The following is an 18,703-nucleotide window of genomic DNA, read 5'->3' as shown; positions in this document are numbered from 1 at the left end:
CTGTGCTTAGCTTTGTGACCATCAGGTTCTGCCCCTAGTTGTCCCGACATTTTACGGTAATCTCTTTAACATGCTAGGTGTTTATGAAAATTAATTTATAGATATATGAATTTTATGAAAAAAGAAAGATATTTTTTGGATTTATTTTTTGATTTGTTGTCATGGTTCTGTAAATCTTCCCTTTTCTTAATCTGCTTTGACATGCTTATCCTTTGGCCAAGGATCTATCAAAAATAATTTATAGAGAAAAAGTAAGATCTTTTATGGCTTTCCTTTTTTGGTTTGTTGTCATGGTTATATAAATCATTCCTTTTTGGATCTTTGTTGATATGATTTTCCTTGATCTAAGGGTCTATCATAAATAGTTATTTACCTATCCTCCCACACCGCACTTGTGGGATTACACATGGTATATTCTTTGTTTTCTTTTTGGTTCTGTAAATATTTCCTTTTTCGATCTTATTTGATATGTTCTTCCTTGAGCCAGGGTCTATCGGGAATAGTCCTTATACCTCCAAAGGTAAGGGTCATGAGGTTTACGTAGACTCTACCCTCCCCAATCCTCACTTGTGAAATTACGCAAATCTTCTCTTCTTCTTTTTTGCTTTGATAGGCTTTTCTTTGACCCGAGGGTCTATTGAAAAACAACCGCTCTACCTTCCAAAGTAAGGGTGAGGTCTAGGTAGACTCTACCCTCCCCAAACCTCACTTGTGGGATTACACAAATCTTCTCTTTTTTATCTGCTTTGATAGGCTTTTCTTTGAGCCGAGGGTCTATTGAAAAACAACCTCTCTACCTCCCAAGGTAGGGGTAAGGTCTACGAACACTATATCATACCATACCCAGACCTTACTTATGAGATTAAAATGTGTAGAGATTTGAGTGTTTCTCAAAAAGGAAAAATAAGAATTTGTATAGCTTTACTTTTGATTTGTTGTCTTGAATATAATTTGTCATTGCACATTCACTAGTTTTAAATAGTTAGATTGCGTGACAAGGGAATATGGGTTTTTCCTTTTTGATTTGCTATTTCAAGTTGTATAATGTAACAAGAAGATACTGGAGAGGCTGTATTGGCAATATCATAATAATTGACTTACTCTTGGATTCTGGGGTAGATTATGAAGGAATGCGAAATGACACTTTCCTAATTGATATTGCTTACATTCGTCTTTTTAAATTTCTACTTTTTTCATGAGAGAAAGTTGCTTAGGTATTACTCTAGAATAATGCTCTTATTGTGAAACTCTTAACAAATGAGGATCTATTTCTTTTGATAACATATGTTGGATTGACATGATTTTGTTTCCCGTTATGCGGTACAGGGCCATAGATCTCTTATTTTTGTGTCACGAACAAGAAAAGAAATATGTATTCCAGTGATATAATTTTTTCTTATCGTCAGAAAAATAGTTTTTTTCTTTGTAGTCTTCTTTCTTATTATAAAACATTTCGTCCATTAGAAAAGGTAAAGAACATAGATGCTTTCATAATATGCTTCGTATCCCTGGGAACCTATGTGGGTAGTATACCACTTGTATCTTCATGTTTGTTCGTTTTACCAGTCACTTATTACTTCTCTTAGTATCCATAGATGATTTAAAAGAATACATGTCTTGTTGCGATTGTTTTTGTTTACTAAATGTCAGAGGTTACAAAAAATCTTATCTTAGATGTCCAATGTTTATGGTTGCTTTTGTCATATATTGACACTCATCCATTTTCTGAATCCTCTTCAAGTACTTTCCTTTTTAATTCTTGATATTTCCTTGTAGATCTAAAAGAAAATGAGCACCGTTCGGACATGCAATAGCTCCTTATGGACTAGGGAGGAGGATAAAATCTTTGAGAATATCCTAGCGATATACTTTAACGATAACAATCTACTCATGAAGATGGAAGAAGCCCTTCCTGGAAAATCAGTTGATGAGATTAAGAATCACTATAATATACTCTTAGAAGATATTGATGCCATCGATTCTGGAGGCGCTCCATTACCCAATTATCCATAAATGCAAAGCAATGCCAACAAAAATACGAAAGTAGATGTTGGATGGCGAAGAGGGACTCCTTTAACAGAAGAGGAACACAGGTTGGTTTCCTGTGTATAGTTTTTGAGGGTTTATTTTCTTGTCTTTTTTGGGAGTGTGGTCATTTTTCTGTTTTAATGTTTTTTGGGGTGCATTCAGAAGGGTTTGAGAGAGTAAAAGTTTTATGTAAATGTTGTCCTTCCAGCTTGTTTCCTCGATAATAAGTTATTTCTCTATCTTTCCTACTATTGGTCATTTCTCCAGGGATTAGATATATATGGAAAAGGTGACTGGAGAAGTATATCTAGGCACTGTGTGATAAAAAGAACCGCAATGCAGGTGGCTACCCATTCCCAGAAGTATTTCAAGCGTATCGAAGCCAACAAGAAAGGGAACAGAAGAGCAAGAGCAAAACCAAGCATTCTTGATATAACTATTGTGGATGCTGAATTCGGTGGAACTTATTAAGTTCCAAACGCTGTGGACATGATTGGACCTACTTGCGAGGTTTCACAAGCAGTGACAAATACCAGCAATGAGAGCATGTGTCCTTGAGAAAGCACCAATGCTGAGCAAATGACAGTAGTTGTCGGAGGAGAGCTCTCAGGCCAAAATGCTTTTGTGAATGTTGAAGCTAGCAGTGGAACTTCCGGTCATCCTATCAGTAGAATTGGGAGTGAACTTGAAGCATTACTCAGTCACCCCATGGACGAAGACAATGATGTCAATTCGATTTTTGATGTTGGGATAGCACCAACTTTTGATGCTGGGATAGCACCAACTGCTCAAACCGGAAATCCGGTTATGAAGTATCAAGGGAGGCTCCAGCTCAGTTACCTCCCTTTTCCCCCTCATCGTACTTTGGTGATGGAATATGAAGCAGTTTACACACTCGCCGTTGAAGATGAAGGCACTTTTAATCTGCATGATCTGTTCACATATCAGTCGTTCTGATTTGCTGCACTTGTTTTTTTTTTTTTAAGACTTATTCAATTATGTTACACAATATTTCTCTTCTTTATCTATTCTTAATCTTCTTTAGACAGTATTGCTAGACAAGTGCATTTTGGTTGAAATATTTCAAAAATAAAAACATTAGCAATTGTTTTCAAAGTTCTTGCCTTTGTTTTTGCAATTGTTTGAGGAACAAAATAATCATTTTTTCTATGCATTAAGGACTTTCTGTTACGTGACATGTATGAAGGACTAAAATAGTCCAATCCACATACATTAGGGATCGATTTGATCATTTTAAAGTCTATTGACTGTCGAGAAGCCGATTATGAACTTGAATGTTTATACAAGAAACTTCTATTTACAAGCGTCTTTTTATTTGTCAATCTGGAGCAATATGAGTGGCATAAGTTATTTCTTATAAACATTCAAGGAGGAATTGGAGGACTATGGATTTATTGACCCATGAAGTAAAGAATGATTGTTCGACCAGCTCTTCTTTTCCCATGGCGGACCTGTATATTCTTGTCTTATTTCGTATAAAGGACACTTTTTTTACCCTTAACAAGAGGTAACTAAAATCCTTTTTTCAAGGTAAATGTGTTGTCCTTAGTGGGGCTTATCCAGTGTGAACCTGAATCAACGGCATTGAGCTTTGTGTACTGAGTGGTGAAACCCAAAAAATACAAATTCACTAACCATGATTCTTTTCATCAACATAGTACAACTTTGTCATCATCTCTCCCTCCCCCTCCGCGGTAGGAACTACGATCCATACAACATGCAATAATTTTACTAGTTGAGACATGTGACAACTCCATTGCAAATTAGCATCCATAAAATTTCAGGAAAATAGTTTTCAAACCCGCAGTTCTTTCCACAATAAACATATCTGGGGAATGCACGACTAGATCTATAATATCCAACTACAATCTTTAACAATATTGTCTAATTACACCTAATACGTACACATTGACACATTGGAGGAACTCCCTTGCCCGAATTTAAGATTCTCAAAACCCAATTTTGTTGACGTCACATACTTTTGGAAAGGATGAAATTTCCTATCATAAATGACATACTTTATTAACATCCAAAGGAATTTATTCCCTTAGATAATCCAGTTGCCCATGAACAGGAATCTAAATAGAAAAAAAAAACTAAGGTCAAGATATCATCAAGAAAAAAAACTTGGCCAAACAATTCATCTACCTTCTTGGTGAGGTATTACTAGTGTAATTTTAAGATGATTTTAAAATGTTTAATTTACATTCAGACTCTAAAATAATATATCATCAAAGGGTTGGCAGATTTATGTGGTTTGTGTAGTCAAAGTTAGATGCATCAGGAATTGTGTCGTGCTTTCCTTTTGGTTAGTGCAGTCAAAGTTAGAAAATTCTCTTTTTTGTGAATGTACATATTCTTGAATGCAATTAGTAGTTCACATTAGTATTTCACATGAAACCAACAATACCTCCTTTTGGTTCAACTTTTACTTTTTATAAAAGCAAATGATCAGAATCACCTAATGTTAAAATACAATCAAATTGTAAGATAATAAAAGCAATACAAACTTTGGGTATAAATAAGAAGAGAGGATTTGTTTTTCTGAAACACCACACGGTCTGGAATGTGAAGAAACTTCTTGAAAGGAATCTGATGTCAGCGCAGGTACCTCATTGTGATGGGAAAATTGGTACTCTTGGGCCACCAGAAAACTGTTTTTAACATTGTGAGTGGGAATATTGAAAATGAAAACTTGAGAACGGAAATGCCCTCGAAAGAGGAGGGGCCCAGCTGAAGTAACGGTTAGGCAAAGCTATAATTGTATAGTAATCATAATATATATTTTTTCTTAGAATAGGGCTGATTTACAAAATAAATATTTATAACCACATATACTCCTTCCTAGAATAGAACTCTAACCCTACAATTCTATAAGTATAAATATTTATTTTCTATTGTATATTGAATCAATATAGAATACTATTTCAGAATATCTTATGTTTTTCTAGTTATGAGGAGACTTTTCCACATGTTGCTAAGATGACAACGGTATAGACATTATTGGTTGTGGCTTCAATGAGATGCTGGACCTTACATCATATGGATGTGAAAAACGCATTTTTTCACGGCAACCTGGAAGAAATAGTGTTTATGAAACCACCACCTGGTTGTGTTCTGCCAAGACCAAATGCAGTTTGCCATCTTTGAAAATCTCTTTATGGCTTGGTTTGACAAATTTCTATCAACGATTCAAACAACAGGCTTCTCTTAGAGTTCTTCAGATCATTCCTTGTTTCTACGTACTTCTCCAATAGGTATCAAAAAACTTCTCATCTATGTTGATGATATCATTATCACATAAAATGATCAAGAGAATATTACTAAGTTGAAAGAATTCTTGCATACCTCATTTAAGAATAAGGACTTGGGATTTTATACTTGCTTATTGGGATCATTCTTACACAACAAAAGTATGCTAGTGATCTTGTTACAAGGGCTGGTCTTATTGATGACAAGGTTGTGTACACCCCTATGGATATTAATACGAAGTACAAGGAGGTTGATGGAGAACCATTCAATGATCCAACATTGTATCAGTAGTTGGTGTGATCATTAGTTTATCTCACTACGACAAGGCCAAACATCTCATATGCAGTACATGTTCTAAGTCAGTTTTTGGCTAATCCTTACCGTATACATTAGACTGCATTACTTTGTGTCATTCGGTATGTTCATGGTACTATGATTCAAGGTGTTCTTTTCCATTCTGATTCTTCTATACACCTTAAAGGATATACTGATGAAGATTGTGCTGGTTGTCCCTATTCACATCGCTATGTTACTTATTGGTGCATGTTTCTTGGCACATCCTTGACTTGGAAATGTAAGAACCAATCCCGTACATCTAAATCATCTGTGGAGGCTGAGTATCGTGCTATGTCGATACTAAGTTCAAAAATTATTTGGCTACAATGGCTATTATCTAATCTCGGTGTCGCTATTACATCTCCCACATTGTTACATGTTGATAACACTAGTGCGATTAAAGTAGCAACAAACCCGGTCCAACACGAAAACACAAAACATATAGAGGCGGACTACCATTATATTCGAGAATTGGTTATCAGTTGTCTCATCACTCTAAAACATATTTCTTCTCATGATCAACTTCCCAATTTGTTTACAAAGACAATGACACAAGAACAACATTAATATCTTATCTCCAAATCGTTACTTTGTGATCACTGATATCAATTTGACGGGGATGTTAGCAAAGTTATAATCATATATTTATACAAAAGAGAACCTTAGGCCCGCCTACGTGGTGCCACCACTGTAACATCTCGCAATTTGAAATAACTAGGAAGAAGTTTATAATTGGAAATAGTCATTTTGGAAAGAATGAAAAATCTAAAAATTTTGTTAAGTTAGGAAAAGTGAGTTTGGCCAACTTCAAACAGCTATAACTTCTAGCTCGAGATGATTTAGAGGTACTTCCAGATATAGTAGGAAAGCTCTTGGAATGATCTTTCCAACGCCGCTAAGTTTGTGCAATTCCGAGTTTGTATGAGTGAGTTATTCCCTTTTGAAGTTGGGTTGTTGGAATAAGGAAAGTCCAATCCGGATTTTGGAAGGGTAATTTAGTCTTTTCCTTACCTAATTATTCTAATTCGTTTTTAGGAGTTTAATTGGGGTAAAGTCAGATTTTATTCAATTTAGAAAAGTGAATTTTACGCTAGGGCTTGGAGAAGAGGAGAAAACAGGATAAAGGAGGAGGTTCAAGATTAGTCGATTTCGTCGAGGTTAGCTTGTGGATTTCATCGGGGGTGATCTCTACAAGATATATGAGATCACATGGCGTTGGGTTAGTTCACCCACGCACCAACCATGATTCAATTCAGCGAATTTAAGTCTTTGAAAGTTTAGAAATTGAGTTCTTGATGAACATTGTTGAAGTTTCGTTTGAATTTCTTATGGGTTGTGTTGTTGATGGTTCTTGCGATTCGTGTTTCTGGGTGTAATTTCGGGTAGAAAAGGGTCAAACTTTTTAGATGATTCCTTTATTGCTTTATAGCATAGACTAGTGGATCCACTTAGTAGTTCAAGTTCAATACCCCCGGCAAGGTATAGGACAACCCTGGCAGCGTGAGGCAAAACGTTGTATCATCACAATAGCTCTTACGTGATGGTTGTCGGTTAGAGAAACTCCCATAGAAGTAATTGTATTCTTATATACACAGTTTATTGCATTTTTACATACATTTCAGAGTTATATGTATCTTTGCATACACACAGAGTTGACATCATGTTTTAAACAGTTTTTCTTTATATTGCACTTGTTTTAAACTGCTTTATATTGAAATGAGTTTAGTTATGTTGAGTTGAGTTGAGTCAGGTAAGTTCTTCAGATTCCTTTCAAACCTATGTTGTGTTTAGCATTCCAACTCGCATACTCGTACATTCAATATACTGATGCCAATTGGCCTGCATCTTATTATGATGCAGACACATGTAACTAGGATCGGCATCCGGCGCATCGGTGATCAGTGAGCACTCCAGAGTCAGTTGGTGAGCCTCATTGCATTTCGGAAGACTCTTTTTATTGCTTTCAGTTACTTTGTTAGTTCATTAGGATGTTGTGGGCTTTGTCCCGACATCCATCTCAGTTGTTTTAGAGGCTTCATAGACAATCAGATGTTAGTTCTTTAGTCTTTTCATTGACTTTATCATTTCAAATGTTAAGACTTGAGTTGCCATTTCGGCCAAGTTGAATGTTTGACTTTTAAGAATTCTCAGTATTTTATTATCCCAGTGAGTATAGTGTTTTTGATCATTATAAATACGCATAGAGTCTTCCGCTGAGTTAAGTAAGCCAGGCCAAGGGTTCGCTTGGGGCCAGCAATGGTTCTCGAGTGCCAGCCACGTCCAGGGTGTAGGCTCAGGGCGTGACAACCACAAACCAGGATTCCCTTTTAATTTATTTATTTCCAAAACTAGTCTTCCCCTTTCATGAAAAGTTGTGACTTTTATGAAGATATGTGACTTTTATGAAGAGTTGTGACTTTTATGAAGAGTTGCGACTTTATGAAAAGTTGTGACTTTTTTGAAAGGTTGTGACCTCTCCAAAGGGTTGTAACTTTTTCAAAGAGTTGTGACCTTTCCAATAAGGCACAATAAACATTTGTTTACACTACCCTTCGTTGTCTATAAATAGAGGGATTTCCTCTCATTTTAAAACAACAAAAATTATGAACTACTACTTCTTCTTCTGCACAGTTAAATATTTGTGTACTTTGCTCCTGTTGATTGGCTCACTGACACCATTGTTTTTGTATCAATACGCTGGTGAATAGAATCGTTCCATCGTGAGAGGATATATTCCTTTAAACATCGGGTACTAGAGAGGAATAATTTCCTTAAGGGTACGATGTGCATTCAGTGGGCTCAATTTTTTCCTTTCTGTTTCATTTTATTATTACAAATCCTGATATGTTTTATTACAGTCATTAATTTATGCTTATGATATTAATTGTTATTTTTTAGTACATGTTTTAAACTTATTTTCTCTACTGAAATTGTTGAAGGTACAATAAAAAAATTCCTCAAAGATCTATACTACCATCTCTTGAAGACAAAATTCAAATTTGGTATGCCATTGTAAGGAAATAAAGACCTTAAAAACTTTATCGCACCTTGATGTGCGAAGTGAACCAAGAAAAGAAGACAAGAATTAATAAACTTTTGGCATGGGTTCAAGGATGTGTCAGATGACCTATAGAGGAATATGACTAGACTGGAGCCTCTTTTAATCCCAAAATTATAGATAACTACACAATAAATTAATTGCTCACATTCAATATGAAGTATGGACAAATTCTCAAGTTTACTGCAAGTTCTAAATACTTTTCTTGAAGTAATAAATGTGTTTCTCAACACTGCGATTGGAATAGAAGTGTAGTTGTAAATTGAACTTCATCACTCCAGTATGTTGATTTTAAATAAATACCCAAACAAACTGAAGAGTTTTGTGAAATATTTCTCCCTTTCAAGTATATATAATAAGTTGAATTGTTGTCCAATATGATACATTCTCCCTTTAATTTCTCATTTTAATATTTACGCCTTATGATACATTTAAAGGGGGGTATTTAAAATGATATATGTAAATCAAAAGTTAGGGCTGAACTTTCTACACGTTAGAATTAGAATATTTGTTCACTTTTTCAGCCTTTTAAAATTTATTTATCCCTTCACCAATGATTATTTATTTATTAGAAAATTTAATATCTCGGGTTGATGTTCATTTGATTCCCCAAAAATATCAAATAGTAACACTTCCAAGAAGTAAAAGGATAAATTATAAAATCAAATTAAAGATGATTGATTAAAGGATAAATGATAAGATGTTATAATTATCATTTTCCTTTACATTATTAGTGTTCGTTACTACGTAATCTTGTATGTAAGATTATATAGTGTTTTAGTTTTAAAGACCAGCAAGTTTTAAGTATTATTTTATAAATTCCATGATATTAAATTCTCACGCGAGACGCAGATAATGTTACTAGTTGTATAGTAATCACAAAATATATTCTTTCTTAGAATATGAATGATTTACAGAATATACATTTATAACCATATCTACTCCTTCCTAGAGAAGGACTCTAACCCTACAATTGTATAGCTATAAATATTTATTTTCCACGGTATCATTGAGTCAATAGAGAATACTATTTCAGAAGATCTTATATCTTTCTAGCAGTAACCAATCTGAATGCATCGATCTATAAGTCGAGTTCCAAGACAATATTGCTATCATACATCAGCGGATTTAGTACCAACACAAATGATTACTCACTTATACTAAAAGCAGTGGACTGATACAAAGAGCTCTGAGAAAAGTGCTTAATTTTTCTATACTACGTTCCAACTAAGAAAGAATGCAAACATCACAGATACCAGAAGTCTAAAATAGATCTATATGCAGCATAACTTTCTCTTTTCAACAAAGTACATTAGGTCCCCTAGTCGGCAATCCTGTTTAGCAAGACGAAACTGGTGCATGTTGTTTTGTATTACTTTGGCATTTTGTTATGAGACTACTACCCACCTAGATAGAAAGTAGGACTTGAAAATTCAAACTTCTAGGCATTCAGAAAGTACTCCTTCCAGCAACAAACACTACAACAAAAACAACTTTTAGCGGCAAAAAATAGACACATTAATAAAGAGTGTTAAAGTCTTTACCGGCATTAGTTAAGTGCCATTAGATCCAGTGTCGCTAAAGCCTTTAGGGACATATACTAAGAGTGTTAATTGCCACTAAAAATAAATATTTAGCGGCAATTGCTAATTAATTGCTGCTAAAGAACATTTTTTATGTAGTGAAACTAGATTACCATGAAATGACTATTAAATTCTTGCAAAGATTAATGAGTTGGAAGAAGAGTTGGAATCCTAGGTAACCTCAAGCAACATATAGAACATTTCATATTAATAGAGAACTTGAAAGGGCTTCCCGGTGCACAAAGCATTCCTCATTAGTAGGGCCCAAGGAAGGGCTGAATACTTAGGAGTGTGGTGTAGACAGATTATGCGGTAATTTTCATGGCTCGAGCATGTGACCTATATATCTAGAATATTGTTCAAGTAATTTTTACAAATAACTGAGCCCAACTATTAAAATGAAATATCTAGACATGATTGATGCCTTTCATAAGGAACAATTACTATTTATATAATGTACCTTGTCGTGTTGTAAGGAACAATTGTTATGTACCTTGTCATTCTTGGAAGTATGCATGAACTGACTAGTGTAGTAGTATGATTCTGCATTTGGTTTCTTAAGCTCATGAGAGTTGAGTTGAATCTAATATAAGGAATCGTTCTCAGTTTGAGAAAATAATGGTCTTTTAGTTTTTCTGCTTTAGTAAACTTGACTTTTTTTCTTGTGTTTTTCTTATGACTTCAAAGTTACTATGTTGGTTTGTAGATATCCAAAAATAAGGTACTTTTCACCGTTTCAAATTAATTTTTTATAGAGATAAAATAATTAACTTGTTATATTTTCACCACCAGACATCTTTTTGTAATTGGGTTGGTTTGCTTAGATCCATACAATTCGATTTTCGATTCATTAACTTTTGTATTGAGAAAAGTTTTCTGCTTGCATAAATGTACTAGAAGTTTGGCTAAAATTGTGCTCCCAAGTTATCAAATTATAGTTTACCAAATTTGAATAATGTGAATCTTATAGATGTTTGATCTAAAATTCAAGTTAACTGCTTGGCTATTTTAGGTAGGAAGGGTACATTATGTTGCACAAAATGATAATTGCACCCAGGATAATATCCATTCTAAATAGAAATAGCAAGAGAGTAACAACGACACCAAATATTAAAATAGGGTAAATATGATATCCGAATAAATAATACAATAATATTGATAAAAAATAGTTGTTGGGGGCGTATTGGTGCAAGAGGGTCATCTTGTGGCTTTTGAAAGTCGGAAATTGAATGATGCGGAGCAAAGGTATTCGACTCATGAAAAGATATGGTCATTGTTGTTCATTGCTTGCAGGTTTGGAGAGTATACTTGCTAGGTACTCACTTTTTGGTGCGGACTGATAATGTGACAAATACATTCTTCACGACGCAGAAAAAGCTAAGTCCAAAGCAAGTAAGATAGCAGGAATTATTGGCAGACTATGACTTTGTGTGGGATCATAAGCCAGGAGAGCACAACCAAGTCGTTGATGCATTGAGTCGAAAAGAGGTATTTGTTGTTGTGTATTCTATTTCGAAACTTGAGAATGACTTCCTATATAGGATCGGATTATGTGCACTAAATGACTCACTATATGTAAAGTTGATGGGTCAAGTTCAAGATGGGACTATGAGGTGGTACTGCATCGAGGACGATCTACTTCATTTTAAAGGGGGAGGATCGTGGTACCAAATGGTGGTGGGCTGCGTAAAGACTTGATGAAGGAGGCGCACGACACTACTTGGGATGGTCATTTGGGTGTTGAGCGGATGTAGCTCTATCGTCCCGTGTTTATTTCTGGCCAAATATGGAAGATGATATAGAGGCTTACGTGAAGGCTTGTCATGTTTGTCAAGTGGACAAGACTGAATGTAAGAAGGAAGTTGATTTGTTGCAGCCCTTGCTTATTCATAAACATCCATGGTTGTCAGTAAGGATGGATTTTATTTCTGGTTTTCCTAAGGTTAATGGCATGGCATATATTATGGTAGTAGTAGATAGATTTTCGAAGTACTCTGTTTTTATTGCTGCATTTAATTGTTGTTCGTGTGAGGTTGTTACTGAATTGTTCTATAAGAATATGGTTAAGTACTTTGGTGTTCCTGTTGATATTGTGAGGTGATAGGGATACTCGGTTCTATTAAGAGATAATAGTTGTTACCCTTTTGTTTAGGAGTCTGTTATTAGTTTCCTGTATTTCAGCCATATGATGATATACGTAGTTAGTCATCTTTACAATTTAGGACTTTAATAGTTTCCTCTAAACTAGGTTTCTGTTAATTTTGTACTTTATCAGTTTTGTATTGGCTCTATTTAAAGAGAAGGTTGTACGTGAATAAAAGAATTTTTTCTCTCCTATATCTCAAACCTTTATATGGTATCCAAAGCTTTGCTTCTCCTCACAGACTTCTAAGTTCCTTATTACCCACCCACCACCAATGGCACCCTCAGTTACCAATTCTAATGCAACTAACACTACCACCATTGTTCAATTCAACTCGGTTACCCAGCTTCCGATTAAACTTGCTGGCAGCCATAACTTCTCCCTGTGGAAGGCCCAAGTGTCCATGCTCATGAGAGGACACAATCTTTATGATCATCTCGATGGTACTATCCCAGCTCATGCCGAGACCACCACTACCAACAACCTAACAATTTCCAACCCCGATTATGTAAATGGTTTCCTCAGGACCAGTTAATCCAAAACACAATTTTAGCATCAGTAGATCCCACTCTTGCTGTTATTGTAGCCGCTGCAACCACAGCCAAAGCAGCCTGGGATTCCCTCCATACAGCTTATGCCAACAAGTCACAAACTCGCACTTGCGAGATCGCCTCGCTCATCTCACAAAAGAGAGTCAACCTATAACAGACTATCTCAACCAAGTTCGATCTCTCTGTGATGAGCTTGCGACTGCTGGAGCTCCTGTCACCAATGCCAAACTCATTGTCAAAACTCTCACTGGTCTTGGACCAGAATATCGCGAAATCTCTGCAACAATTCGAGCATGTGACACCCCAATTTCATATGCTGAACTGTTTGAAAAGCTTAGCGAGAGCTTTTCCTCAAACACAATACTCCGTCTCAATCCAACCCAATTACTGTTGTTGTTGCTCAAAAGTCCAGCTCTCAAATGTGGACCAACGCCATCAACAATAATAGGCGTTCAAACAACTACCAGCAACGTTCTCAGTCAGGGCGCAATTATCGCACTAATTCGCAAGAAGTCTCCTTAGTGTGTCAGTTATGTGACCGACCTGGACACTCTGCGCGTGTTTGTCGTTCTCAGTCTCATAATCATTTTCAGGCACGGGCCAACTTTGCTGGACAACAAATGTAGCAATCTGCCCCATGGATAGTCAATTCAGGCGCATCACATCATGTTGCATCGAATGCCCACGGTCTCAACAACGTTGCTGACTACAATGGTCCGGAGGAAATCACTATGGGAAATGGTAACACCATACCAATTTCTCATACTGGTAACATTGATTTATCTGCATCTGATTCTAACTTTCACTTATCCAATATACTTTGCTCGCCTTCTATTTCCAGTAACTTGATTTCAGTTTCTCAATTTTGTGGTGACAATAATACATCTATTGAATTCTTTCCATTCTCTTATCTTGTGAAGGATCTGAGTACGGGGGCGCCGTTAGTTCAAGGGCGGAGTAGAGGACGCCTCTATGAGTGGCCGCTAGACAATCCTTCTTCTTCTCAACCTCAATGCAATGTGGCTGCATCTTTAGATCTGTGGCATCGGCGTTTGGGGCATCCAACACGTCGTACTTTAGATTTGTTTTTAAATAATTTTTCCATTCCTGTTAAGCAAGACTCTCTTTCCATTTGTAATTCATGTCAATCAAATAAAAGCCACAAGCAATCTTTTTCTACAAATTCTTTACAGAGTCACATGCCTCTCCAAATTATTTACAGTGATTTGTGGGGCCCGTCACCAATTTTATCCGTCGATAGGAAAAGATATTATGTTTTGTTTGTGGATCAGTTTTCAAAATACATGTGGCTCCACACGATTCAGTCCAAACACGAGGTTTTAGATGTTTTCAAAACACTACATCCATTGCTTGAACGTCGGTTTCAAACAAAAATATTATCTTTTTATACCGACGGAGGAAGTGAATTTCAGAGTTTAACTTCTTATTTGAAATCTCAGGGCATTGAACACTTAATTTCCCCACCTTATACGCCACAAAGAGTTGTTGTAGTTGAAAGACAACATTGCCATGTTGTCGAGACTGCAAAAACTCTAATGCATCAAGCCTCTTTACCATCCACCTTTTGGAGTTTTGCATGTCATCAAGCTGTTTTTCTCATTAACAGAATGACAACCCCAAATTTAAAAGACAAGTGTCCATACGAGCTTTTATTTCAACAATCACCAAATTATGACAACGTCAAAATTTTTGGTTATTTATGTTATCCATGGTTAAAACCATATGCACAACATAAGCTTGATTCGAAATCAAAGCCCTGTGTCTATTTGGGATTTTCAAATAAAAATTATTGTCATCAATGCTTTGACCCGATCACCTCCAAAATTTATCTTTCTAGAGATGTAGTATTTTTCTAAACTAGTTACCCTTTTACCAATATTTTTTCTAACTATAAAAATCAGCATTTGAAAATATCTTGGGATGACTTATCTCCTTCAACAGAGATGCACAATAATATCCCAACAGCGCCACATTGTCTTGAACTACCTCAGCCATTGTCTACGGGTGCTCAAAGGTATCTCTCTGTTCCTTCCTCAGCGGCGCCGCCAATATCAGGTACACCTCTACTTTCTCTCAACAATCCATCAAGCACCTCTGCTTCTCCCTGCCTCATTCAATCCACTCATATTCCTCTATCTCCGGTGACAACCAGTAAGCCACCCATTACCTAAACCTATCGACGTCGGACTTCTACAGTTACCACATCTTTCCAAGCCCCTCAACTCCCACCACTACCGTAACCAGACATCCGTTCTCACCAAATGGTTACCCGCTCTCAAACAAATAGCCTCAAACCCAAGAGTTTTCTTGTAAAAATGAATCCCTCTCCACCAATTCCCCGCTCCTTTGGTCAAGCACAACTCTACCCCCAATGGCAAGAAGTAATGAAAGCGGAATATGATGCTCTAATCAGAAACCAGACATGGGATTTGGTCCCTAGTGATCCCTCTCGGAATGTTGTGGATTGTAAATGATTGTTTAGAATTAAGCATAAGCCTGATGGAAGCATTGATAGGTATAAAGCTCGCCTAGTAGCCAAAGGCTTCACACAAAGACCTGGGTTAGATTATCATTCCACATTCAGCCCTGTTGTCAAGCCTGCAACAGTTTGCTTAGTCCTTGCAATTGCTGCTTAACGCTCCTGGCCTATTCATCAGTTAGATGTCAATAATGCCTTTTTACAAGGCAGTCTTGAAGAAGACGTATACATGCGGCAACCTCCTGGTTTTGAGTCCTATCAACATTCAACATACATTTGCAAGCTCAAAAAGGGCATATATGGACTTAAGCAGGCTCCTAAGGCCTGGTACACCGAGCTCACCACTTACTTGACAAGTATTGGGTTTGTTAAATCAAAATCTGACTCGTCTTTTTTTATATTTCATAATTGTGGTGTTATTGTATACATTCTCATATATGTTGATGACATAATTATTACGGGCAGTATTCAAGGAAGTGTCAGGTCAGTAATTACATCACTTTCCTTACGATTCTCTCTCAAAGATCTTGGCCTCTTGCATTATTTCTTGTGTATTGAAGTGATATCCACACCAACTGCAATCATTTTGTCTCAACAAAAATATGTCATGGATCTTCTAGATGAATTGAATATGACTGATTGCAAAGGCGTTCCAACACCAATGACATCACCTTGCACCTTCGCTGATTCTGTAGTTGACATTTCCCTTTACAGAAGAGTCATTGGTAAGCTTCACTACCTATCCTTCACTAGGCCTGACATCGGGTTTGTTGTGAGCAAGTTATCTCAGTTTATGCATAATCCCAAAGTGTCTTACTGGAAAGCTATCAAACGTTTGATGCGCTACTTGAAACACATAATCACATTGGGAGTTCAGCTCAGTCGCGAACCAGCAGACCGTTTACTTGCTTATTTTGACTCTGATTGGGCTGGAAATCCACAAGATAGAACATCAACAACGGGTTATGTTGTCTACCTTGGGAACTCACCAGTCCCTTGGTCTTCTAAAAATCAAAAGTATGTCTCCCACTCATCTACAGAAGCCGAGTACCGAGCTGTTGTTGCTGTTGTTTCTGAAGTCAATTGGCTAATGAATCTGCTCCGAGAGCCTCACATATCGTTGTTTGCTCCACCAACTATTTTCTGTGACAACGTTAGCACCACTTATATTTGTGCTAATCCTGTTTTTCACAGTAGGATAAAGCATATAGCCATTGACTTTCATGTTTTTCGTGAGCAAGTTCAACAGAAGGCACTTGATGTTCGTCACCTTCACTTTGCTGATCAAGTCGCTGATGTCCTCACCAAACCTCTTCCCCGCACAACTTTTCAATGCCATTTTCACAAGTTGGGTCTTGTTCCAATCACCCCCAACTTGCGGGGGTGTATTAAGAGATAATAGTTGTTACCCTTTTATTTAGGAGTCTGTTATTAGTTTCCTGTATTTCAGCTATATGATGATATACGAAGTTAGTCATCTTTACAATTTAGGACTTTAATAGTTTCCTCTAAACTAGGTTTCTGTTAATATTGTACTTTATCAGTTTTGTATTGGCTCTATTTAAAGAAAAGGTTGTACGTGAATAAAAGAATCTTTTCTCTCCTATATCTCAAACCTTTATAGGTTCACGGGCAGATTTTGGACAGCTGTGTACAATATGATAGGAACTGATATGAAATTTTGTACTGCAAATCATCCATAAACAGATGAGCAAACAGAAAGGATTAATCACTTGCTAGAAGAATACTTGAGGCATTATCTGACGGCGAGCAAACTGAATTGAGTTGCTTTACTTGGCATTGTGCAATTTTCTATAATCTCCACAAGTCGTCAGCAACAGAGATGAGTCCATTCGAGATTGTCTTGGGAGACAGCCTACGACACCATTAGATGTTGCTAAGACCAAGAATCAAGGGAAGAGTCCAGCAGAGTACATGGTTGCAATGATAGACTTGAAAAGATTTCTGAAGCTCAAGACAGCTTGCGCAAGGCTCAGCGACGCATGAAGAAATATGATGAAAACAATTGTCACTCACTAGAGTTTAGTGCGGGTGACCAAGTGTTACTGAAACTCATGTCTCAAAGCTGGAAACAAATTGTGAGTAAGAATCGACTTCAGCGTTTGATTCCTAAGTATGACGGCCCATTTGAAGTGGTTCAACGAGTGAGTGAAGTTGGTTATAGACTGAAGCTGCCAAAAAGGTTAAAGATTCATCCTACTTTCCATGTTAGTTTCTTAAAACCTTACTTTGCAGACACAGATGATCCGGACGGGAATAGGTCAAAGAGGGCTCCTCCATCTATACCTATGCAGTTTGGTGCTAAGATACAAAGGATCCTTGATCACCGAGTTGTTGGCACAAGTAAGAAGAACACGAAGACTGAGTTCTTGATACATTGGAAAGGCAAGAATGCGGCTCATGCAGTTTGGGAGAAGGCTAAGGACTTATGGCAGTTTGATGGCCAAATCGATGACTATCTCAAAAAACATTCTCGATGAGGGCATCCAATTCAAGAGGTGGGGATGGTCTGTTAGACCCCTAGTCTAACTAAGAAAATGTCGAGTAGTCATGGCAAGGATTTGGGCATTAGTCTTGGCATGTGCGTTGGCAAAACAGTGCAGCTGTGCGGCTAAGTGTTAGTGTGCAGCAAAGTGTTTAAGGTGCTTGAGTGTTAGCAAGACAGCTTGGATGTGCAAGGCAAAGATAGGTGTATGGCACCTTTCGGGCATATGTGTGGTCAGTGTCATCGACAATACAAGGCAGTGTGTTGGCTTGACAAGCCATGGTTGTGGGACTTGATGATGACGAAACAAAGGCAATTACAAGTGGCGGCACGAGTTGGCAGTTTTGTTGAAACAAAACTAAGTGTCAAAAACGGGCTGAAATATTCCAAGTGTTGGGCATGGTATAAATTCGGCTAAGGAATTAGGAAGAGATGTGCTAGGCACATGTCTTGATGTATTTGAATTAGAGTTGTATTATGGCTATTAGAATATAGTTGTTAGACTTAGTTTGAATCTGGCCAGGACATGTGTCAGACACATGGCAGATGTAACCAACTTTGTAACTGCTCTAACTGCCTTGTGCAGAATTTTTAAAAGGGTGAAAATTCATTCTGAGGCATAAGAGGAATATTCTGGCCTTAGAAAAAAATCTTGAAGCCTTTCCTTTGATTTATTATACATTAATAAAGGTTGGGAAGTGTTCTCGTATGTTGCTTGGTGTTTG

The 18,703-nt window shown here is 36.9% G+C and overlaps 1 pseudogene; it reads left to right on the top strand.

Annotated features, from left to right (window-relative positions):
* The first annotated feature begins 1,788 nt into the window (after positions 1 to 1,788).
* LOC125864015 (transcription factor SRM1-like) lies at positions 1,789 to 2,909 on the top strand (annotated as a pseudogene).
* Positions 2,910 to 18,703: the final 15,794 nt, after the last annotated feature.

This window comes from Solanum stenotomum, chromosome 5 (genome assembly GCF_019186545.1).
Source record: "Solanum stenotomum isolate F172 chromosome 5, ASM1918654v1, whole genome shotgun sequence".
NCBI lineage: Eukaryota > Viridiplantae > Streptophyta > Magnoliopsida > Solanales > Solanaceae > Solanum > Solanum stenotomum.
The sequence above is the reverse complement of the archived record's forward strand: the minus strand, read 5'-3'. Positions and strand labels throughout refer to the sequence as shown.